Here is a 24,122-nt window from a genome sequence, read left to right as displayed (position 1 = left end):
GCCGTTCCACCAATCTTGGTGTCATCAGCAAATTTCGACATCATACACTCGGTTCCCTCCTCCAGATCATCTATATAAATGGTAAATAGCTGAGGCCCCAGCACCGACCCCTGGGGCACTCCACTAGTCACCAACCGCCAATCCGAATAGCACCCATTGACCCCCACTCTCTGTCTCCTATTTGACAACCAATCCTCTATCCACGCTAACACCCTACCCCCAACTCCATGCCCCCTTACCTTCTGCAATAACCTCTTGTGAGGTACCTTGTCAAACGCCTTCTGAAAATCAAGAAAGACCACATCCACTGGCTCTCCTCTATCCACCGCCCTAGACACATCCTCATAGAACTCCAATAAATTTGTCAGACACGACTTCCCCTTAACGAAACCGTGCTGCGTCTGCTCTATCAAGCAATTCCCCTCAAGATGCCTCGCTATTTCCTCCTTGATGACGGATTCTAACATTTTACCTACAACAGACGTTAAACTAACCGGCCTATAATTCCCTGCCTTTTGCCTGCCACCCTTCTTAAACAACGGCGTCACATTAGCCGTTTTCCAATCTCAGAGGATAGTCAAGAGGCACCCGCATGATTGCGGGTCTGGAGATTTGTGAGAATGTGCAACTCACTAGCTAACGAAATGGTTGAGGTATAGATGCATTTAAGGGAAAGCTAGACGTAAGGGTAACAAAATAGAAAGATATGTTGATGGAATAAAATAAAGATTTCAGAGGAGACTTGTGAGAACCATAAATAAATAGATGCTGAAGATAATTAAAGGAGTTGATGGGGTAGATAGGATTTAATGAGGTAGATTTGGAAGAAGAGATCAATAGTAGAAAAGCCACTATGGACAGAATTGACTCCTGTTTGTTGTGCCATTCTATGATTCTGCAATATTGCTTCTCGGCCTTTTGGCTGAGATCAAGTGTAGTATCGACATGCTGTGCTTGGTTGAAGTCATTAGGTTACATTTCAGCTTCATTTGAAGCAAGTTTTAAATGCGGCATCTTGGCCTTTTGGCTAAGATGGAAATGAGATCAAGTCTTGGAGGAGGAGCTATGCCTACTCCAATCAGCTTGGATCATGTAGATCAAGCCCAAGACAGGAGGTGAGAGCCCTGTCTTGTCAGCTTGGATTGGGAATGTCTCAACTTGTTAAGACTCTGAATTGGACTTGATTTGATTGAATTGGAATAGAAACAAAAAAAATTAGAGAGAAACCGCTTCCTCTGGTAAGGGAGACTGGAATAAAGTGGCATGACCAAAAAATTAGAACTAGGCAGTTCTGGGATACCGCTCAGTTACACTTACAGACGTATAACGATTTAAAATCTACTTGGGAATTTCTACATGTAACCTAAAATTGAAGCAGCTTTCAAATGTCAGTTGATTGGAATTCAGTAACCTATAGGTTGCTCTAATTATTATGAATTGACAAGTTTAAAATCAATGTATCTCTTAATCTACATGGCTTCTGAATGTGACTGAATTTCAACTTGCATTTGTGTCAGGTCATGTTTATTGAAATATTGTTTTGACCATGATGTCTTCCCTTCTCTACCCCATTAAAAATGGAATGCGTGAGCAAAACTGTCTTTTGTAAGAACAGCACATTGTAAAAACAGATGCTTGTAAATTGGATTTACATTTTCTAGCATCAGGTATGATTTATTTGGTCTCTCTTGCAGGGCTAAGAAATTTATACTGTGGCTGTGCCTGTGAAAATCATACATATTCATCAGGAATAATTTAATTTTCATTGGCTTTGTAGTACTAAGACAACTCCATTACTGAACTCGTTATTTTTGGTAAAACAGGGTGAAAACTAGCAAGAAATATCAAAACACAGTAAAAATCTGTAAAAGTCTACAAGAATAAGCAACTGGAGAAAAGCCAACTTCAGAACAAAATGGTAACAACCTTTAAAGAGAAGATAATTTAGGTGTAGTCAGGGTATAGTTTCATGAAAGGAAAAGGTGAGACAAAATAGGTTTTCAGTCCTGGAGGCTACAGTTGAGGAGAAATCAACTGGGGATAGCCAAAGGGAGCAGGTCTCTGGGGGTGAGCCTATTGGCAAGCCTCAGGTGGTTAGGGGTAAGAGATTGGGCCTCGTGATTGGGGACTCCACAGTTATGGGGACGGATAGGAGAGTTGGAGGTAAGGGTAGGGACTCAGGGCTGGTGTGTTGCCTACCAGGGGCTGGGGTCCGGGATGTATCGGACAGAGTATTCAGGACTCTTAGGGGAGAGGGAGATCAACCCCAAGTTATAGTTCATGTGGGGACACATGACATAGGGAGATTAAGGGAAGGGGATATTAAGCAAAGATTTATGGAGTTGGGGTGGAAACTAAAGGCAAAGTCTGAAAGAGTAGTTATATCTGGACTCTTGCCTGTGCCACGGGATAGTTTAGAGAGGAATAGAGAGAGGGAAAGTTTGAACTCGTGGCTGAGGGGATGGTGCAGGAGGGAGGGGTTCAGGTACTTGAGCAATTGGGGCTCATTCTGGGGAAGGTGGGACCTCTATAAGAGGGATGGTCTACACCTGAACCAGAGGGGCATCAATATCCTGGGGGGTAAATTTGCAAAGGCGATGCAGGGAGGTTTAAACTGATTCGGAGGGGGGGAGTGATAGTGAGGAAAGGGGGTGAAAGTGAGGGGGGCATAGTTGGGGGATGCAAGGCACGGCATAGTGGGGGTGGGGCGGAGCAGGGTTTGAAATGTGTGTACTTTAATGCGAGGAGTATTCGCAATAAAGTGGATGAACTTGCAGCGTGGATCTGTACCTGGGACTTTGATGTTGTGGCCATTTCAGAGACATGGATAGAGCAGGGTCAGGAATGGTTGTTGCAGGTTCCGGGGTACAAATGCTTTAGTCGGAGTAGAGATGAAGGTAGAAGGGGGGGTGGGGTAGCATTGCTAGTCAAGGACTGTATCACAGTGTCGGAGAGGAAGTTTGATGAGGACTTGTCAGTTGAGGTAGTATGGGCGGAGATTAGAAATAGGAGAGGAGAGGTCACCCTGTTGGGAGTCTTTTATAGACCTCCTAAAAGTTCTAGAGAGGTTGAGGAAAGGATTGCGGAGACAATCCTGGTTAGGAGTGAAAGTAATAGGGTAATTGTTATGGGGGACTTTAACTTTACGAATATTGATTGGAATTGCTATAGTTCTAGCTCGCTAGAGGGGTCAGTGTTTGTACAAAGCGTGCAGGAAGGTTTTTTGACTCAGTATGTAGATAGGCCAACTAGAGGTGAGGCTATATTGGATTTGGTGCTGGGAAATGAGCCAGACCAGGTGCTAGACTTGGAAGTTGGTGTGCATTTTGGTGATAGTGACCACAATTCGGTTACGTTCACCTTAGTGATGGGAAGGGATAGGCATGAACCTCGGGTCAGTAGTTTTAGCTGGGGTAAGGGCAATTATGAGGCTATTAGGAGTGAATTAGGAAGCATAGATTGGACTAGGAGATTACAGGGATTGGGAACGTCCGAAATGTGGAGTTTTTTCAAGGAGCAGCTACTGCGAGTCCTTGATAGGTATGTCCCTGTCAGGCATGGAGGATTTGGTAGATCTAGGGAACCGTGGTGCACTAAAAGAGTTGAGTCGATGGTTAAAAAGAAAAAGGAGGCTTATGTTCGGATGAGATTGGAGGGCTCAGATAGTGCACTAGAAAGCTTTAGATTGGCTAGGAGGGAGTTGAAGAGTGAGTTGAGAAGGGCTAAAAGAGGACATGAGAAGACTTTGGCTGATAGGATTAAGGAGAATCCTAAGGCGTTCTATAGGTATGTCAAGAACAGAAGGTTGGTCAGGGCAAGATTAGGGCCAGTTACAGACAGCAGGGGGAAGTTGTGTGTGGAACCGGAGGAGATTGGAGAAGTATTGAACCAATATTTCTCTTCGGTGTTCACGCAGGGGGACATGAATATAGCTGAGGAGGACATTGGGTTGCAGGGGTGTAAAATAGACAGTATTACGGTTGATAAGGGGGATGTGCTGGAAATTCTTGAGGGGCTGAAAATAGATAAGTCCCCTGGTCCGGATGGGATCTACCCTAGGATTCTCTGGGAGGCAAGAGAGGTGATTGCAGAGCCTCTGGCTCTGATCTTCAGGTCGTCATTGGTCTCTGGTGTAGTCCCGGAGGATTGGAGGATAGCGAATGTTGTCCCATTGTTTAAGAAGGGGAACAGGGACTTTGCCGGGAATTATAGACCGGTGAGTCTTACTTCTGTTGTGGGCAAGGTTTTAGAAAAAATTATTAGGGATAGGATTTATAGTTATTTGGAGTGTAATGAATTGATTAGAAATAGTCAGCATGGTTTTGTAGCGGGTAGGTCGTGCCTTACTAACCTTATTGAGTTTTTTGAGAAAGTGACCAAAGAGGTGGATGGGGGCAAGGCAGTTGACGTGGTATATATGGATTTTAGTAAGGCGTTCGATAAGGTTCACCATGGTAGGCTTCTGCAGAAAATGCAGATGTATGGGATTGTGGGTAATCTAGGAAGTTGGATCAGGAATTGGCTATCAGATAGGAGACAGAGGGTGGTGGTTGATGGTAAATATTCATCATGGAGTTCAGTTACGAGTGGTGTGCCTCAGGGATCTATTTTGGGGCCACTGTTGTTTGTAATTTTTATTAATGATCTGGATGAGGGTATAGTTGGGTGGATTAGTAAATTTGCTGATGACACCAAAGTTGGAGGTGTGGTAGATTGTGAGGAAGGGTGTCATAGTCTGCAGGGAGACTTAGATAGGTTGCAGAGCTGGGCCGAGAGGTGGCGGATGGAATTTAATGCGGAGAAGTGTGAGGTAATTCACTTTGGTAGGAGCAACAGATGTGTCGAGTATAGGGCTAACGGGAGGACTTTGAATAGTGTGGATGAGCAGAGGGATCTAGGTGTATGTGTACATAGATCCCTGAAAGTTGGGAGTCAAGTAGATAAGGTTGTTAAGAAGGCGTACGGTGTCTTGGCGTTTATTGGTAGGGGGATTGAATTTAGGAGTCGCAGCGTCATGTTGCAACTGTACACTACTCTAGTGCGGCCGCACTTGGAGTACTGTGTGCAGTTCTGGTCCCCGCATTACAAGAAGGATGTGGAGGCGTTGGAGAGGGTGCAGAGGAGGTTTACTAGGATGTTGCCTGGTATGGTGGGGAGGTCCTATGAGGAGAGACTGAGGGATTTAGGGTTGTTTTCGTTGGAAAGAAGGCGGCTAAGAGGGGATCTTATTGAAACATATAAGATGATTAGAGGTTTAGATAGGGTGGATAGTGATAGCCTTTTTCCTCGGATGGAGAAAGCTAGCATGAGGGGGCATGGCTTTAAATTAAGGGGGGGTAGCTACAGGACGGATGTCAGGGGTAGGTTCTTTACCCAGCGGGTGGTGAGGGATTGGAATGCCCTGCCTGCTGCAGTTGTAAATGCGTCTAGTTTGGGGGCGTTTAAGAGATCTCTGGATAGGTTTATGGACGAAAAGGGATTGGTATAGGCTAGTGGGTCATTGTTTTTGTAACTGGTCGGCGCAACATCGTGGGCCGAAGGGCCTGTTCTGCGCTGTAATGTTCTATGTTCTATGTTTAACAAAGCCAGGACATTGGATGACGAAAAAGTGTGCTTCTGACAGATGTCAGGTGGATAATACAACTGAGAACTGAGTTGAATATAAAAGGTGAGAAACAAATGAGAGAAGCAAAGAGAGTGTTTAGAAGAGACTGGCAGCAAGCATAAATGGGAATCCCCGGGTTTTCTAGAGAGTGAGATTTTACTTCAGGGTGGAGTGAAAGCTGAGCAGGGAAGAGGGAGTGAAGGAAAGAGGGTGAGATTTCAGAAAGGAGTGAGAGCTAAGAATGGAGGAGGGAGAGTGTGATTTCACTTTGTAAAGGAGCAGAGCTGAGTGGTGCATAGGGAGCAGGGAACAGGAGAGAGTGAGGTTTCACTTTGGAAAGGAGCAGAGCTGAGTGGTGTATAGGGAGCAGGGAACAGGAGAGAGTGAGGTTTCACTTTGGAAAGGGGCAGAGCTGAGTGGTGTATAGGGAGCAGGGAACAGGAGAGAGTGGGATTTCACTTTGGAAAGGGGCAGAGCTGAGTGGTGTATCGGGAGCAGGGAACAGGAGAGAGTGGGATTTCACTTTGGAAAGGGGCAGAGCTGAGTGGTGTATAGGGAGCAGGGAACAGGAGAGAGTGGGATTTCACTTTGGAAAGGGGCAGAGCTGAGCAGTGCATAGGGAGCAGGGGACAGGAGAGAGTGGGATTTCACTTTGGAAAGGAGCGAGAGCTGAGCGGTGTATAGGGAGCAGGGAACAGAGGAGAGAGTGAGGTTTCACTTTGGAAAGGAGCAGAGATGAGCGGTGCATAGGGAGCAGGGAACAGGAGAGAGTGGGATTTCACTTTGGAAAGGAGCAGAGCTGAGCAGTGTATGTGGAGCAGGGAACAGAGGAGAGAGTGAGGTTTCACTTTGGAAAGTAGCATGAGCTGAGTGGTGCATAGGAAGCAGGGAACAGGAGAGAGTGGGATTTCACTTTGGAAAGTAGCGAGAGCTGAGTGGTGTATGTGGAGCAGGGAACAGAGGAGAGAGTGAGGTTTCACTTTGGAAAGGAGCGTGAGATGAATGGTGCATAGGGTGATGTGGAGATGCTGGTGTTGGACTGGGGTAAACACAGTAAAAGTCTCACAACACCTTCAAATCCAGCGAATTTACCAAAATTCGCTGGATTCCGGGAAGTGCGGGAAGATTGGAAAACGGCTAATGTTACGCCGCTGTTTAAGAAAGGTAGCAGACAAAAGGCAGGGAATTGTAGGCCGGTTAGTTTAACGTCTGTAGTTGGAAAAATGCTTGAAACCGTCATCAAAGAAGAAATAGCGAGGCACCTGGAAAGGAATGGTTTGATACAGCAGACGCAGCACGATTCATTAAGGGGAAGTCGTGTTTGACGAATTTATTGGATTTCTATGAGGATGTGACTAACGGTAGATAGAGGGGAACCGGTGGATGTGGTGTTTCTAGATTTTCAAAAGGCGTTTGATAAGGTGCCTCACAAAAGGTTGCTTCAGAAGGTTAGGGTGCACGGAGTTGGGGGTAAAGTGTTAGCGTGGATAGAGGATTGGCTGTCTAATAGGAGGCAGAGAGTTGATATCAATGGGTGCTATTCTGATTGGCGGTTGGTGGCTAGTGGAGTGCCACAGGGATCGGTGCTAGGGCCTCAGCTATTTACCATTTATACAGATGATCTGGAGGAGGGGGCTGGGTGTAGAGTGACAAAATTTGCTGATGACACGAAGATGAGTGGAAAAGCAAATTGTGCAGAGGGTGTGGAAAGTCTGCAGAGGGATCTGGATAGGCTGAGCGAGTGGGTGAGGACCTGGCAGATAGAGTATAATGTTAGCAAGTGTGAGGTTATCCACTTTGGCAGAAATAATAGTAGGAGGGATTATTATTTAAAGGGCGAAAAGCTGCAGCATGCTACGGTGCAGAGGGACCTGGGAGGGTCCTTGTGCATGAGTCGCAAAAACCCAGTCTGCAGGTGCAGCAGGTGATCAAGAAGGCGAATGGTATGCTGGCCTTTATAGCGAGGGGGATAGAATATAAAAGCAGAGAGGTCTTGCTGCAACTGTACAGGGTACTGGTGAGGCCGCAGCTGGAGTTTTGTGTGCGGTTTTGGTCGCCGCATTTGTGCAAGGATATTTTGGCCTTGGAGGGAATGCAGAGGAGGTTCAGTAGGCTGATACTGGAGATGAGGGGGTTGGACTATGAAGAGAGACTAAATAGACTGGGTCTGTACTCGTTGGAGTTTAGAAGGCTGAGGGGGGATCTTATAGAGACGTATAAGATAATGAAAGGGATGGATAGGGTAGAGGTAGAGAGAATCTTCCCACTTAGAAAGGATAGCAGGACTAGAGGGCAGAGCCTCGGTTGGGGGGGGGGGGGAGCAGTTTAGAACAGAGTTGAGGAGGAACTTCTTCACTCAAAGGGTGGTGAATCTCTGGAATTCTCTGCCCGTTGAAGTGGTAGAGGCTACCTCGCTAAATATATTTAAGTCACGGGTGGATAGCTTTTTGACAGACAAGGGAATTAAGGGTTGTGGGGAGAGAGCGGGAAAGTGGAACTGAGCCACTTCAGATCAGCCATGATCTTATTGAATGGCAGGGCAGGCTCGAAGGGCTAGATGGCCTACTCCTGCTCCTATTTCTTATGTTCTTATGTTCACGACACACGACATAAGAACGTAAGAACATAAGAAATAGGAGCAGGAGTAGGCCATCTAGCCCTTCGAGCCTGCCCCGCCATTCAATAAGATCATGGCTGATCTGTCGTGGCTCAGTTCCACATTCCCGCCCTCTCCCCATAACCCTTAATCCCCTCTCTCATCAAAAACCCATCAACCCGCGTCTTAAAAATATTTAGCGAGGCAGCCTCCACCACTTCAACGGGCAGAGAATTCCAGAGATTCACCACCCTTTGAGTGAAGAAGTTCCTCCTCAACTCCGTTCTAAACCGCCCCCCCCTTTATCTTGAGGCTGTGCCCCCTAGTCCTATTATCCTTTCTGAGAGGGAAGAGTCTCTCCACCTCTATCCTATCCATCACATTCATCATCTTATACGTCTCAATGAGATCTCCCCTCATTCTTCTAAACTCTAACGAGTACAAGCCTAGTTTATTCAGCCTCTCCTCATAGCCCAACCCCCTCAACTCCGGCATCAGCCTAGTAAACCACCTCTGCACTCCCTCCAAGGCCAAAATATCCTTGCGTAAGTACGATGACCAAAACTGCACACAGTACTCCAGCTGCGGCCTCACGAATGCCGTATACAGCCGCAGCAAGACCTCCCTACTTTCAGCGCAGAGTTGCTGAGCAGAGACTGATAGCCAAGTTCCACACACATGAGGATGGCCTCAACCGGGATCTTGGGTTCATGTCACACCATCTGTAACCTCCATGACTTGCCTGAACTTGCAGCATCTCACCTACTGTCCTGTCTGGAGACAATACACATCTCTTTAACTTGTGCTTAATGCTATCTCCACTTACATTGTCTGCACCTTTAAGACTTGAATAGCAGATTAGCTGTAGAGACTCGCATTCTAATCAGTATTCTGTGCCTTTATGTGCCCTTCTCTGATCAGAACTTTCCACTCACCTGACGAAGGAACAGCGTTCCGAAAGCTTGTGGGTTTACTATCAAATAAACTTGTTGGTCTTTAACCTGGTGTTGTGAGACTTCTTACTGTGTTTATCCCAGCCCAACGCCGGCAGCTCCTCATCATGGTGCGAAGGGAGCAGGGAACAGGAGAGAGAGAGGTTTCACTTTGGAAAGGAGCAGAGCTGAGTGGTGCATAGGGAGGGGTATCGAGAGAGAGTAAGATTTCACCTTTGAAAAGAACGAGAAGTGCGCAGGGCAAAGATAGTGGAGGAGAGTGAGAGAATGTGAGATTTTGTTTGGAAAGGAGCGAGAGATGAGGGTGAGGAGTGTGAGATTACACTTTGGAAAGGAGTGTGGGTGGCTCAAAAAGAGTGGGAGGGGGAGAGAAAGGTACTTTGAAAGGAGCAAGAACTGAGAGCAGAGGATTGTGAAATTTTATTTTGGAAAGGAGTGAGAACTGCAAGCAGGGGAGGGCGAGTGAGATCTCAGAGAACAAAGAAAAGTACAGCACAGGAACAGGCCCATTGGTCCTCCAGGTCTGTGCCGACCCTGATGCCTGCCTAAACTAAAAGCGTCTCTGCCCGTTGAAGTGGTGGAGGCTACCTCACTAAATATTTTTAAGACGCGGGTTGGTGGGTTTTTGATAAGAGAGGGGATTAAGGGTTATGGGGAGAGGGCGGGAATGTGGAACTGAGCCACGACGGATCAGCCATGATCTTATTGAATGGTGGGGCAGGCTCGAAGGGCCAGATGGCCTACTCCTGCTCCTATTTCTTATGTTCTTATGTACGTATGCACTTACAGAGTCCATATCCTTCCCTATTCAGGTATTTGTCAAGTTGCCCCTTTAAATGCCGCTATTGTACCTGCTCCCACCACATTCCCAGGTAACGCGTTCCAGACATTCACCACCCTCTATGTAAAAAAATTTGCCTCACACATCTCCTCCAAACTTCTCCCCATGCGCCTTAAACCTATGTCCCCTCGTACTTGACTATCCTCTGACTATCCAGTGTCCACAGTACATAAGAACATAAGAAATAGGAGCAGGAGTAGGCCATCCAGCCCTTCGAGCCTGCCCCGCCATTCAATAAGATCATGGCTGATCTGTCGCTGCTCAGTTCCACATTCCCGCCCTCTCCCCATAATCCCCTCTCTTATCAAAAACCCATCAACCCGCGTCTTAAAAATATTTAGCGAGGCAGCCTCCACCACTTCAACGGGCAGAGAATTCCAGAGATTCACCACCCTTTGAGTGAAGAAGTTCCTCCTCAACTCCGTTCTAAACCGCCCCCCTTTTATCTTGAGGCTGTGCCCCCTAGTCCTACTGTCTTTTTTGAGCGGGAAGAGTCTCTCCACCTCTATCCTATCCATCCCATTCATCATCTTATACGTCTCAGTGAGATCTCCCCTCATTCTTCTAAACTGTAACGAGTACAAGCCCAGTTTATCTCACAAACCAGGTTAAAGTCCAACAAGTTTATTTGGTAGTAAATGCTACAAGCTTTCGGAATGCTGTTCCTTCTTCAGGTGAGTGGCCACTCATAGCCACTCATAATCCACCTTGCCACTCATAATCTTGTAAACCTCTATCAGGTCCCCCTCAACCTTCGTCATTCCAGTGAGAACAAACTGAGTTTATTCAACCTCTCCTCATAGCTAATACTGTCCAGACCAGACAACATCCTGGTAAACCTCTTCTGTACCCTCTCCAAAGCATCCATATCCTTCTGGTAATGTGGCGACCGGAATTGTCCACAATATTCTAAATGAGGCCTATCTAAGGTTCTGTACAGCTGCAGCATGACCTAACAATTTTTATACTCAATGTCCCAACTGATGAAGGCAAGCATGGTGGACATGTACGCCCAGATCCCCCTGCCTGTCAGTACTCCTAAGGGTTCTATTTACAGTATAATTTCTACATGCATTGGACGTTCCAAAAGGATTATCTCACACTTGTCTGGATTAACCTCCATCTGCCATTTCTCTGCCCAATTCTCCAGCCGATCTATATCTTGCTGTATCCTCTGATGATCCGCTTCACTATTTGCAACTCCACCAATTTTTGTGCCTGCGAACTTATTAATCAGACCAGCTACATTTTCCTCCAGATCATTTATATATACTATGAGCAACAAATGTCCCAGAACTGATCCCTGTGGAACACTGCTAGTCACAGCCTTCCATTCAGAAAAGCACTCCTCTGCTGCTACCCCCTGTCTTCTATGGCCAAGCCAGTTCAATATTCATCTTTCCACTTTCCATCACTTAATGAAGGAACAGTGTTCCGAAAGCTTGTGGGTTTACTATCAAATAAACTTGTTGGACTTTAACCTGGTGTTGTGAGACTCCGGATGGGATTTACCCCAGGATTCTCTGGGAGGCAAGAGAAGTGATTGCAGAGCCTCTGGCTCTGATCTTCAGGTCGTCGTTGGCCTCTGGTATAGTACCGGAAGATTGGAGGTTAGCGAATGTTGTCCCATTGTTTAAGAAGGGGAACAGAGACTTCCCCGGGAATTATAGACCAGTGAGTCTCACTTCTGTTGTGGGCAAGGTTTTAGAAAAAATTATTCGGGATAGGATTTATAGTTATTTGGAGAGTAAAGAATTGATTGGAGATAGTCAGCATGGTTTTGTGGCGGGTAGGTCGTGCCTTACTAACCTTACTGAGTTTTTTGAGAAAGTGACCAAAGAGGTGGATGGGGGTAAGGCAGTGGACGTGGTGTATATGGATTTTAGTAAGGCGTTTGATAAGGTTCACCATGGTAGGCTTCTGCAGAAAATGCAGATGTATGGGATTGGGGGAGATCTAGGGAATTGGATCAGGAATTGGCTAGCGGATAGGAGACAGAGGGTGGTGGTTGATGGTAAATATTCATCATGGAGTTCGGTTTCGAGTGGTGTGCCTCAGGGATCTGTTTTGGGGCCACTGCTGTTTGTAATTTTTATTAATGATCTGGATGAGGGTATAGTTGGGTGGATTAGTAAGTTTGCTGATGACACCAAAGTCGGAGGTGTGGTAGATAGTGATGAAGGGTGTCATAGTTTGCAGGAAGACTTAGACAGGTTGCAGAGCTGGGCCGAGAGGTGGCGGATGGAGTTTAATGCGGAGAAGTGTGAGGTAATTCACTTTGGTAGGAATAACAGATGTGTCGAGTATAGGGCTAATGGGAGGACTTTGAATAGTGTGGATGAGCAGAGGGATCTAGGTGTATGTGTACTTAGATCCCTGAAAGTTGGGAGTCAAGTAGATAAGGTTGTTAAGAAGGCGTACGGTGTCTTGGCGTTTATTGGCAGGGGGATTGAATTTAGGAGTCGCAGCGTCATGTTGCAACTGTACACAACTCTGGTGCGGCCGCACTTGGAGTACTGTGTGCAGTTCTGGTCCCCACATTATAGGAAGGATGTGGAGGCTTTGGAGAGGGTGCAGAGGAGGTTTACCAGGATGTTGCCTGGTATGGAAGGGAGGTCCTATGAGGAGAGGCTGAGGGATTTGGGGTTGTTTTCGCTGGAAAGAAGGCGGCTAAGAGGGGATCTTATTGAAACATATAAGATGATTAGAGGTTTAGATAGGGTGGATAGTGATAGCCTTTTTCCTCTGATGGAGAAATCTAGCACGAGGGGGCATGGCTTTAAATTAAGGGGTGGTAGTTATAGGACTGATGTCAGGGGTAGGTTCTTTACCCAGAGGGTGGTGAGGGATTGGAATGCCCTGCCTGCTGCAGTTGTAAATGCGCCTAGTTTGGGGGCGTTTAAGAGATCCGTGGATAGGTTTATGGACGAGAAGGGATTGGTTTAGGTTAGTGGGTCATTGTTTTGTAACTGGTCGGCGCAACATCGTGGGCCGAAGGGCCTGTTCTGCGCTGTAATGTTCTATGTTCTTACTGTGTTTACCCCAGTCCAACACCGCATCTCCACATTATAATATCCATCGTGCCAGCTCTCCTCTGATCCTATGTGACCTTGCCTTTCATATTAGTTTACCATGAGGTACCTTGTCAAAGGCTTTACTGAAGTCCATGTATACAACATCCACTGCCTTTCCTTCATCTATCATCTTCATCACTTCCTCGAAAAACTCAATCAAGTTAAACAATGGAAATCAAAATTTCACAATCAAACAATGGAACCACATTGGCTGTCCTTCAGTCCTCTGGAACTTCACCTGTAGCCAATGAGGATGCAAAGATTTCTGTCAAAGCCCTAGCAATTTCTGTCCTTGCCTCCCTTAGTATTTTGGGGTAGATCCCATCAGGCACTGGGGACTTATCCACTTTAATGTTTTTTAAGTCACCCAATACCTCCTTTTTGATATCGATATGACTCAGAATATCTACTCACCCTATCCTAGGCTCCTCATCCATCAAGTCCGTCTCTTTGGTGAATACTGAGGCAAAGTATTCAGTTAGTATCTCGCCCATTTCCTCTGATTCCGTACATAGATTCTCTTCACTATCCTTGAGTGGACCAACCCTTTCCCTGGCTACCCTCCTGATCTTTACATACGCTTAAAATGCCGTAGGATTTTCCTTAATCCTGTTTGCCAAGGGCTTTTCATGATTCCTTTTAGCCCTCCTAACTCTTTGCTTAAGTTCCTTCCTACTTTCTTTATATTCTTCAAGGGCTTCATCTGTCCTAAACGTTTTAGACCTGATGAATGCTTCCTTTTTCTTTTTGGCAAAGCTCAACATCCCTCGTTATTCAGGGGTCCTGATACTTGCTGCACTTATCCTTCAACTTCACAGGTACATGCTGGTCCTGAATTCCAATCAACTGACATTTGAAAGACTCCCACATGATGGATGTTGATTTACCGTCAAACAGCCTTCCCCTGTCTTTGCTGCCCAGATCCTGCCTAAAGTTTTTGTAGTTAGTCTTCCCCCAATTTAACACGTTTGCCCGAAGACCACCCTTGTCCTTATCCATGAGCACCTTAAAACTTATGGAATTGTGATCACTGTTCCTGAAATGCTCTCTTACTGAAACTTCAACCAACTGGCTGGCTCAGTCCCCAACACAGTAAAAAGTCTGACAACACCAGGTTTTAGTCCAACCGATTTATTTGATAATAAACTCACAAGCTTTCGGGGTTAGTCCCTTCGTCAGGTGAATGGAGAGTTCTGGCCTCAGACAGAGCATATAAAGCACAGACAGTTTAGAGATTACTGATTAGAATGCGAATCTTTACACCTAACCTGCTGTTCAAGACCTGAAGTGGCTGACAATGTGAGTGGAAGGAGCACTGATCACAGGTTAAAGAGATGTGTATTGTCTCCAGACAATACAGTAAGTGAGGTTTTGCAAACCCAGGCAAGTCACGGTGGTTACAGATAGTGCGACATGAACCCAAGATCCCTGTTGAGACCGTCCTCATGTGTGCGGAACTTGGCTATCAGTCTCTGTTCAGCGACGCTGCGCTGTCGTGTGTCGTGAAGGCCGCCTTGGAGAATGCTTACCCGAAGGTCAGAGGCTGAATGCCCGTGACCACTGAAGTGTTCGCCAACAGGAAGAACATAAGAACATAAGAAATAGGAGCAGGAGTAGGCCATCTGGCCCTTCGAGCCTGCCCTGCCATTCAATAAGATCATGGCTGATCTGTCGTGGCTCAGTTCCACTTTCCCGCCCTCTCCCCATAACCCTTAATCCCCTCTCTTATCAAAAACCCATCAACCCACTTCTTAAAAATATTTAGCGAGGCAGCCTCCACCACTTCAACGGGCAGAGAATTCCAGAGATTCACCACCCTTTGAGTGAAGAAGTTCCTCCTCAACTCCGTTCTAAACCACCCCCCTTTTATCTTGAGGCTGTGCCCCCTAGTCCTACTGTCTTTTTTGAGCGGGAAGAGTCTCTCCACCTCTATCCTATCCATCCCATTCATCATCTTATACGTCTCAATGAGATCTCCCCTCATTCTTCTAAACTCTAACGAGTACAAGCCTAGTTTATTCAGCCTCTCCTCATAGCTCAACCCCCTCAACTCCGGTATCAGCCTAGTAAACCTCCTCTGCACTCCCTCCAAGGCCAAAATATCCTTGCGCAGGTGCGGCGCCCAAAACTGCACACAGTACTCCAGCTGCGGCCTCACCAATGCCCTATACAGCTGCAGCAAGACCTCCCTACTTTTATATTCAATCCCCCTCGCTATGAAGGCCAAGAACAGATTGTCGAGCGATGTTCATTCATCCGTTGTCGTAGCGTCTGCATGGTCTCCACAATGTACCATGCTTCGGGATTTGCTCAGATGAGGAGGATCGTGACAGACACCTCCAGACCCTGAAAGATGCCCTCATAAGAACAGGATATGGTGCTCGACTCATAGATCAGCAGTTCCGATGCGCCACAGCGAAAAACCGCACCGATCTCCTCAGAAGGCAAACACGGGACACAGTGGACAGAGTACCCTTCGTCGTCCAGTACTTCCCTGGAGCGGAGAAGCTACGACATCTTCTCCGGAGTCTTCAACATGTCATTGATGAAGACGAACATCTCGCCAGGGCCATCCCCACACTCCCACTTCTTGCCTTCAGACAACCACACAACCTCAAACAGACCATTGTTCGCAGCAAACTACCCAGCCTTCAGGACAACAGTGACCACAATACCACACAACCCTGCCACAGCAACCTCTGCAAGACATGCCGGATCATCGACATGGATACCATCATCACACGTGAGAATACCATCCACCAGGTACATGGTAAATACTCTTGCAACTCGGCCAACATTGTCTACCTGATACGTTGCAAGAAAGGATGTCCCAAAGCATGGTACACTAGGGAGACCATGCAGACGCTACAACAACAGATGAATGAACATCGCTTGACAATCACCAGGCAAGACTGTTCCCTTCCTGTTGGCGAACACTTCAGTGGTCACGGGCATTCAGCCTCTGACCTTCGGGTAAGCATTCTCCAAGGCGGCCTTCACGACACACGACAGCGCAGAGTCGCTGAACAGAGACTGATAGCCAAGTTCCGCACGCATGAGGACGGTCTCAACAGGGATCTTGGGTTCATGTCGCACTATCTGTAACCACCGTGACTTGCCTGGGTTTGCAAAACCTCACTTACTGTACTGTCTGGAGACAATACACATCTCTTTAACCTGTGATCAGTGCTCCTTCCACTCACATTGTCAGCCACTTCAGGTCTTGAACAGCAGGTTAGGTGTAAGGATTCGCATTCTAATCAGTAATCTCTAAACTGTCTGTGCTTTATATGCTCTGTCTGAGGCCAGAACTCTCCATTCACCTGACGAAGGGACTAACCCTGAAAGTTTGAGAGTCTATTATCAAATAAATCGGTTGGACTAAAACCTGGTGTTGTCAGACTTTTTACTGTGTTTACGCCAGTCCAACGCCGGCATACCCACATCAGTCCCCAACACCAGGTCAAATATGGCTCCTTCCCAAGTTGGGCTACTTACATACTGTTTCCAGAAATCCTCCTGGACACTCCTTACAAATTTTGCCCCATCCAAGCCCCTGGCAGTAAGCGAGTCCCAGGCATTATAAGAAAATTTAAAATTATCCACCACAACAACCCTGTTGTTTTTGCATCTTTGCAAAATCTGTCTGCATACTTGCTTCTCTATCTTCTGCTGGTTGTTGGGAGGCCTGTAGTAAACCCCCAACTTTGTTACTGCACCCTTCCTGTACCTGAGCTCTACCCATATTGCCTCGCTGCCTGAATCCTCTGAGGTGTCCTCCTGCAGGACAGCTGTAATATTCTTCTCAACCAGTAATGCAACTCCCACATCCCTTTTACATCTCTCTCTATCCTGTCTGAAGCTTCTAAAATGTGGAATATTTAACTGCCAATCCTGTCCCTCTTTCAACCAAGTCTCTAATAGCAACAACATCACAGTTCCAAGTATTAATCCAAGCTCTAAGTTCAAATGCACTTCAGACCACCGGTCTCGCTGTGTTCAACAGCTACTCCCTGCCTGCTCTTCCTCTTAATCTTACTGGCCTGAGACTATCACTTGGAAAGGAGTGACAGCTGAGAGTGGAGGAGCGAGAATGAGATTTCAGTTTGGAAAGGAGCAAGGGCTGATTGGGGCATAGAGAGCAGAGGAGAGAGAGAAATTTCACTTTGGAAATGGATTGAGAACTCAGAGCAGAGAGTGATATATCAACCTGGGAGGGTACGAGAGCAACGATAGAAAGCAGAGGCAAGAGAGTGTAATTTCATTTTGGAAAGGAATGAGAAATATGAGTCGGGAGAGAGTGCAAGATTTCATTTTGAAAAGGAGCAAGAGCAAAGAGGCGAATGGATAATGGAGCCGAAAGATTGAGATTTTTCTTTGAAAATCGGCGAACTCTAGAGTTCATGGCGGCACAGTGGTTGGCACTGCTGCCTCACAGCACCATGGACTTGGGTTTGATTCCATCCTTGGGTGACTGTGTGGAGTTTGCATGTTCTCCCCATATCTGCGTGGATGCTCCTGATGCTCTGGTATCTTCCCCCAGCGCAAAGATGTTTAGGTTAGATGTTTGGCCATGTTGAATTGGGGGTGGGGGTGGGCAACATGCTATTTTGGAGAGTCAGTGTAGACTCGGTGGGCTGAATGACTCTTTCTGCATTGTAGGGGTTCATTGCATGCTATGATTCTGTGGAGGCATAGAGAGCCCATGGTAGAGAGGAACGAGAACTGAGAGCAGAGGACAGAGAGAAAGATTTAACTTTGGAAAGGAGTATGAGCTGAGAGCAGAGGAGAGACAGTGGGCGGAATTTTATGAGAAAATTTCAAAGTGCCGAGTTAGCATGAAAAGGGGAGAGCTTCAGATCCATTTTTTGGGCGAGTCCAAAATCACAATCTTATGCACTTAGAATGGCAGGGCTTAAATTGCCAGCCAGCCTGATGTAGCAGTAGAGGGAACTGTTACGTGTGTGCAGACCTCATGCCAGTTGCAACCAGCAGAAGGCTGATAATCTGAGAAAGAGATCTGTCAGGCTTCTGCTACTGCAGTCGATCTCGTCCCAGCACCTCTGCCCCCTCCACTCCCCACCCACCAGCTATCACAGGAGTCTGTGGCTGATTAGGAGTCTTACCCCACCTTACTCTGTCCCCACCACCTGATTGCCCATGCTTCCACATCCCGCTTCCCCCCACCAATCACAGTGCAAAGTTGCAGCAGCCCCTCCCCCCCCCACACACACATACACATACACACACACACACACACACACACACACACACACAAGAACATAAGAAATAGGAGCAGGAGTAGGCCATCTAGCCCTTCGAGCCTGCCCCGCCATTCAATAAGATCATGGCCGATCTGAAGTGGCTCAGTTCCACTTTCCCGCTTTCTCCCCATAACCCTTAATCCCCTTGCCTACCAAAAACTTACCTACCCGCGTCTTAAATATATTTAGCATGGTAGCCTCCACCACTTCAACGGGCAGAGAATTCCAGAGATTCACCACCGTTTGAGTGAAGAAGTTCCTCCTCAACTCTGTTCTAAACTGCACCCCCCTTATCTTGAGGCTGTGCCCTCTAGCCCTGCTGTCCTTTCTGAGCGGGAAGAACCTCTCCACCTCTACCCTATCCATTCCTTTCATCATAAGAACATAAGAACATAAGAAATAGGAGCAGGAGTAGGCCATCTAGCCCTTCGAGCCTGCCCCGCCATTCAATAAGATCATGGCTGATCTGTTGTGGCTCAGTTCCACTTTCCCGCCCTCTCCCCATAACCCTTAATCCCCTCTCTTATCAAGAACCCATCAACCCGCTTCTTAAAAATATTTAGCGAGGCAGCCTCCACCACTTCAACGGGCAGAGAATTCCAGAGATTCACCACCCTTTGAGTGAAGAAGTTCCTCCTCAACTCCGTTCTAAACCGCCTCCCCTTTATCTTGAGGCTGTGCCCCCTAGTCCTACTGTCTTTTTTGAGCGGGAAGAGTCTCTCCACCTCTATCCTATCCATCCCATTCATCATCTTATACGTCTCAATGAGATCTCCCCTCATTCTTCTAAACTCTAACGAGTACAAGCCTAGTTTATTCAGCCTCTCCTCATAGCTCAATCCCCTCAACTCCGGTATCAGCCTAGTAAACCTCCTCTGCACTCCCTCCAGGGCCAAAATATCCTTGCGCAGGTGTGGCGCCCAAAACTGCACACAGTACTCCAGCTGCGGCCTCACCAATGCCCTATACAGCTGCAGCAAGACCTCCCTACTTTTATATTCAATCCCCCTCGCTATGAAGGCCAGCATCCCATTTGCCTTCCTGACCACCTGCTGCACCTGCAAGCTGGGTTTTTGCGACTCATGCACAAGGACCCCGAGGTCCCTCTGCACCGTCGCCTGCTGCAGTTTTTCGCCACGTAAGTAATAGTCCTTCCTACCATTCTTCCTACCAAAGTGGACCACCTCACACTTGCCAACATTAAATTCCATTTGCAATTTCCTGGCCCATTCGCCCAGCCTATCTAGATCCTTCTGCAGATTCTCCACACCCTCCGCACAATTTGCCTTTCCCCCAATCTTGGTGTCATCAGCAAATTTCGACATCCTGCACTCGGTTCCCTCCTCCAGATCATCTATATAAATGGTAAATAGCTGAGGCCCCAGCACCGACCCCTGGGGCACCCCACTAGTCACCAACCGCCAATCCGAATAGCACCCATTGACCCCCACTCTCTGCCTCCTATTTGACAACCAATCCTCTATCCACGCTAACACCCTACCCCCAACTCCATGTCCCCTGACCTTCTGCAATAACCTCTTGTGAGGTACCTTGTCAAACGCCTTCTGAAAATCCAGAAAGACCACATCCACCGGCTCTCCTCTATCCACTGCCCTAGACACATCCTCATAGAACTCCAGTAAATTTGTCAGACACGACTTCCCTTTAATGAAACCGTGTTGCGTCCGCCCTATCAAGCAATTCCCTCATCTTATACATCTCAATAAGATCCCCCCTCATCCTTCTAAACTCTAACGAGTACAAGCTCAGTCTATTCAGCCTCTCTTTATAGCTCAACCCCCTCAACTCCGGTATCAGCCTAGTGAACCTCCTCTGCACTCCCTCCAAGGCCAAAATATCCTTGCGCAAGTGCGGCGACCAAAACTGCACACAGTACTCCAGCTGCGGCCTCACCAGTGCCCTGTACAGTTGCAGCAAGACCTCCCTACTTTTATATTCAATCCCCCTCGCTATGAAGGCCAGCATCCCATTAGCCTTCCTGACCACCTGTTGCACCTGTAGGCTGGGTTTTTGCGACTCATGCACAAGGACCCCCAGGTCCCTCTGCACCGTAGCATGCTGCAGCTTTTCGCCCTGTAAGTAGTAATCCTTCCTACTATTATTCCTGCCAAAGTGGATAACCTCACACTTGCCAACATTGTATTCCATCTGCCAGGTCCTCGCCCACTCGCTCAGCTTATCTAGATCCCTCTGCAGACTTTCTACACCCTCCGCACAATTTGCTGTTCCACTTATCTTTGTGTCATCAGCAAATTTCGACACCTTACACTTGGCTCCCTCCTCCAGATCATCTATATAAATGGTAAATAGCTGAGGCCCCAGCACCGATCCCTGGGGCACTCCACTAGTCACCAACCACCAATCTGAATAGCACCCATTGACACCCACTCTCTGCCTCCTATTTGACAGCCAATCCCCTATCCATGCTAACACCTTACCCCCAACTCCATGCCCCCTAACCTTCTGTAACAACCTTTTGTGCGGCACCTTATCAAATGCCTTCTGAAAATCGAGAAACACCACACCCACCGGTTCCCCTCCATCCACCGCACTGCACACATCCTCATAGAATTCCAATAAATTCGTCAGACACGACTTCCCCTTAACAAATCCGTGCTGCATTTGCTCGATCAAACAATTCTTCTCAAGATGCCTCGCTATTTCCTCTTTGATGATGGATTCAAGTGTTTTTCCCACAACAGATGTTAAACTAACCGGCCTATAATTCCCTGCCTTTTGCCTGCTACCCTTTTTGAACAGCGGCGTAACATTAGCCGTTTTCCAATCTTCCGGCACTTCCCCAGAATCCAGCGAGGTTTGGAAAATAATCACTAAGGCATCCACTATCACCTCCGCCATTTCCTTCAGAACCCTGGGATGCATTCCATCCGGTCCTGGGGACTTGTCCACCATCAGTCCCACTAGTCTGCCGAGCACTACCTCTCTAGTAACAATGATCTCATTCAGGCCCTCCACTCCTACCATCTTTGCATCGTTAACACCCGGCAAACTATTCGCATCCTCCTCTGTGAAGACTGAAGCAAAAAACTTATTCAAGGCCTCAGCCATTTCCACATCCCCCACCACTAAATCCCCCCTCTCATCCTCTTAAGGGTCCAACATTCACCCTAGCCAGCCTCCTCCTTTTTATATATTTATAAAAACTCTTACTGTCCTTTTTTATATTTCGCGCTAGCCTCAATTCATAGTCTATCCTTCCTTTCTTTATCAACTTCTTCGTCATTCTTTGCTGATATTTAAACCTCTCCCAATCCCCTTCTCGCCCACAACTTTTAGCCACTTTAAACGCATCAGCTTTTAATTTAATACTCTCCTTTATCCCCTTCGTTATCCATGGCTGATTATCTCTTCTCCTACGATCCCTCTTTACCATCGGAATAAATTTCTGCTGAGCACCAAGAAAGATCTCCTTAAAGATCCTCCACTGTTCCTCAGCAGACCTACCTCCCAATCTGCGCCCCCAATCTACATTCGCCAATTCCTCTCTCATCCTATCGTACTTCCCTCTGTTCAGACAAAGGACACAGGTCCGGGATCCTACTTTCTCATCCTCCATCTGCATCGAAAACTCCATCATACAATGATCACTCTTCCCAAGAGGATCCCTCACAACAAGGTCCCTAATTCTACCTGCCTCATTACATAACACCAGATCTAAGATAGCTCGCTCCCTCATCGGCTCCAGTACACACTGTTGAAGGAAACTATCCTGGCAGCATTCCAAGAACTCTTCCTCAAGCCCACCGCGTCCAACATAGTTCGACCAATCAACATGTAGATTGAAATCCCCCATAATTATCGCCGTTCCATTCCTGCACGCATCATTTGTTTGCACGTTTATAGCCCGCCCCACCTCCAGGTCATTATTTGGGGGCCTATAGACCACGCCCACCAGCGCCTTCCTCCCCTTGCTGTTCCTAATCTCCACCCACAACGATTCCACGTTCTGCTCTTTGGAGCCTATATCTTCCCTTACTACCACCCTGATACTATCCTTAATCAGCAGAGCTACCCCCCCACTTTTTCCTCCCGTCTATCCTTCCTAAACAGTCGATACCCCTGGACATTCAGCTCCCAGTCCCTGTCACCTTGCAACCACATCTCTGTAACGGCCACCAGATCATATCCATTTGTGCTGATCTGTGTCACCAGCTCATTCACTTTGTTCCGAATGCTTCGTGCATTCAGATAAAGTGTCTTCATCCCAGCCTTCACCTGGACCCTATTTGAGGGAACGCTACCAACCTTACTCATGCCCCCTACTCCCTTTATTATTGGGACATCCTTGACCTCTTCCCATACCTGTACCCTCTCCTTTACTTTCGACCCTGTAATTTCACCTACCCTCACACCCTCCCCCCCTCAAATTAGTTTAAAGCCCTATCTACAGTCCTATTTATACAATTCGCCAGGACTCTGGCCCCAGCACGGTTCAGACCAACGCACACACACTGATTGCCCACAGAGTGACATATGCATCCTCTCTCTTAGCGTTTGCCCCACCCCATATCCCCCCACCCCCACCCTGCGATGCAGAGGCTGCCTTCTCTAACCAATTGCCTTAGGCCTGGCAGTGTCTGGTGGGCATTGCCAGGGTGCCAGTCTGGCACTGCCCAAAGGGCACTCCACCTTGCCCTTGACATTGGGGGGCCCCAATGGCACCTGGTTCTACCGGCAAGTACAGTAAGTCTCACAATACCAGGTTAAAGTCCAACAGGTTTATTTGGTAGTAAACGCCACTAGCTTTCGGAATGCTGTTCCTTCGTCAGGTGAGTGAGGAGGTCTGATCACAAACAGGGCATACAAAGGCACACACAGTTTACAGAATACTGATTGAAATGTGAGTTGTTCTAATCAGTATTCTGTAAACTGTGTGTGCCTTTATATGCCCTGATTTTGATCGGAACACCGCACTCACCTGACGAAGGAACAGCATTCTGAAAGCTAGTAGCGTTTACTACCAGATAAACCTGTTGGACTTTAACCTGATATTGTGAGACTTCTGACTGTGTTTACCCCAGTCCAATGCTGGCATCTCCACATCATGTCTACTGGCAAGGCCATCGCAAATGTTTGTGGGGACCATATGTGGTTCTCTGTGGTGAGGCCACAAAGACAAATGAACCTAGACGATTACATCCCGGGTTCACTAAATGCGTGTACATGACGTGATTTTACATAGAAAAGGAGTGGGAACTGAACCATGCGGAGAGAGTGGCGGGGAGAGAATGCGTTTTCACATTGAAAACGAGTGGGAATTGAAACGTGCAGAGAGAGTGGGAGGGGGAAATGTGATTTCACACTGAAAAGGAGTGGGAACTGAACCGTGTGGAGAGAGTGGCGGGGAGAGAATGTGATTTCACACTGAAAAGGAGTGGGAACTGAACCATGTGGAGTGGCGGAGGGAGAATGTGATTTTGTACTGAAAAGGAGTGGGAACTGAATCGTGTGGAGAGAGTGGCAGGGAGAGAATGTGATTTCACATTGAAAAGGAGTGGGAAGTGAACTGTGTGGGGAGAGTAATGGGGAGAGAATGTGATTTCACACTGAAAAGGAGTAAGAACTGAACTGTGTGAAGTGGCTGAGGGAGAATGTGATTTTATACTGAAAAGGAGTGGGAACTGAACCGTATGGAGTGGCGGAGGGAGAATGTGATTTTACACTGAAAAGGAGTGGGAATTGAAACATGCGGAGAGAGTGGGAGGGGAGAATGTGATTTCATACTGTGAAGGAGCAGGAACTGAAAC

At 47.3% G+C, this 24,122-nt stretch overlaps 1 protein-coding gene and 1 non-coding gene across 4 annotated transcripts in view; both read left to right on the top strand.

Moving 5' to 3' along the window:
- Positions 1 to 24,122, top strand: part of enah (ENAH actin regulator) — a 561,715-nt gene that overhangs the window by 162,313 nt on the left and 375,280 nt on the right. The gene's annotated exons all lie outside the window — the stretch shown is intronic.
- Positions 903 to 1,094, top strand: LOC145345804 (U2 spliceosomal RNA). The gene has a single exon (XR_013887184.1). It is a non-coding gene; the product is annotated as a U2 spliceosomal RNA (small nuclear RNA).

This window comes from Carcharhinus amblyrhynchos, chromosome 7 (genome assembly GCF_965287045.1).
Source record: "Carcharhinus amblyrhynchos chromosome 7, sCarAmb.v2.hapA, whole genome shotgun sequence".
NCBI lineage: Eukaryota > Metazoa > Chordata > Chondrichthyes > Carcharhiniformes > Carcharhinidae > Carcharhinus > Carcharhinus amblyrhynchos.
Note: the sequence above shows the minus strand (reverse complement) of the source record. Positions and strands in the feature narration are given on the sequence as shown.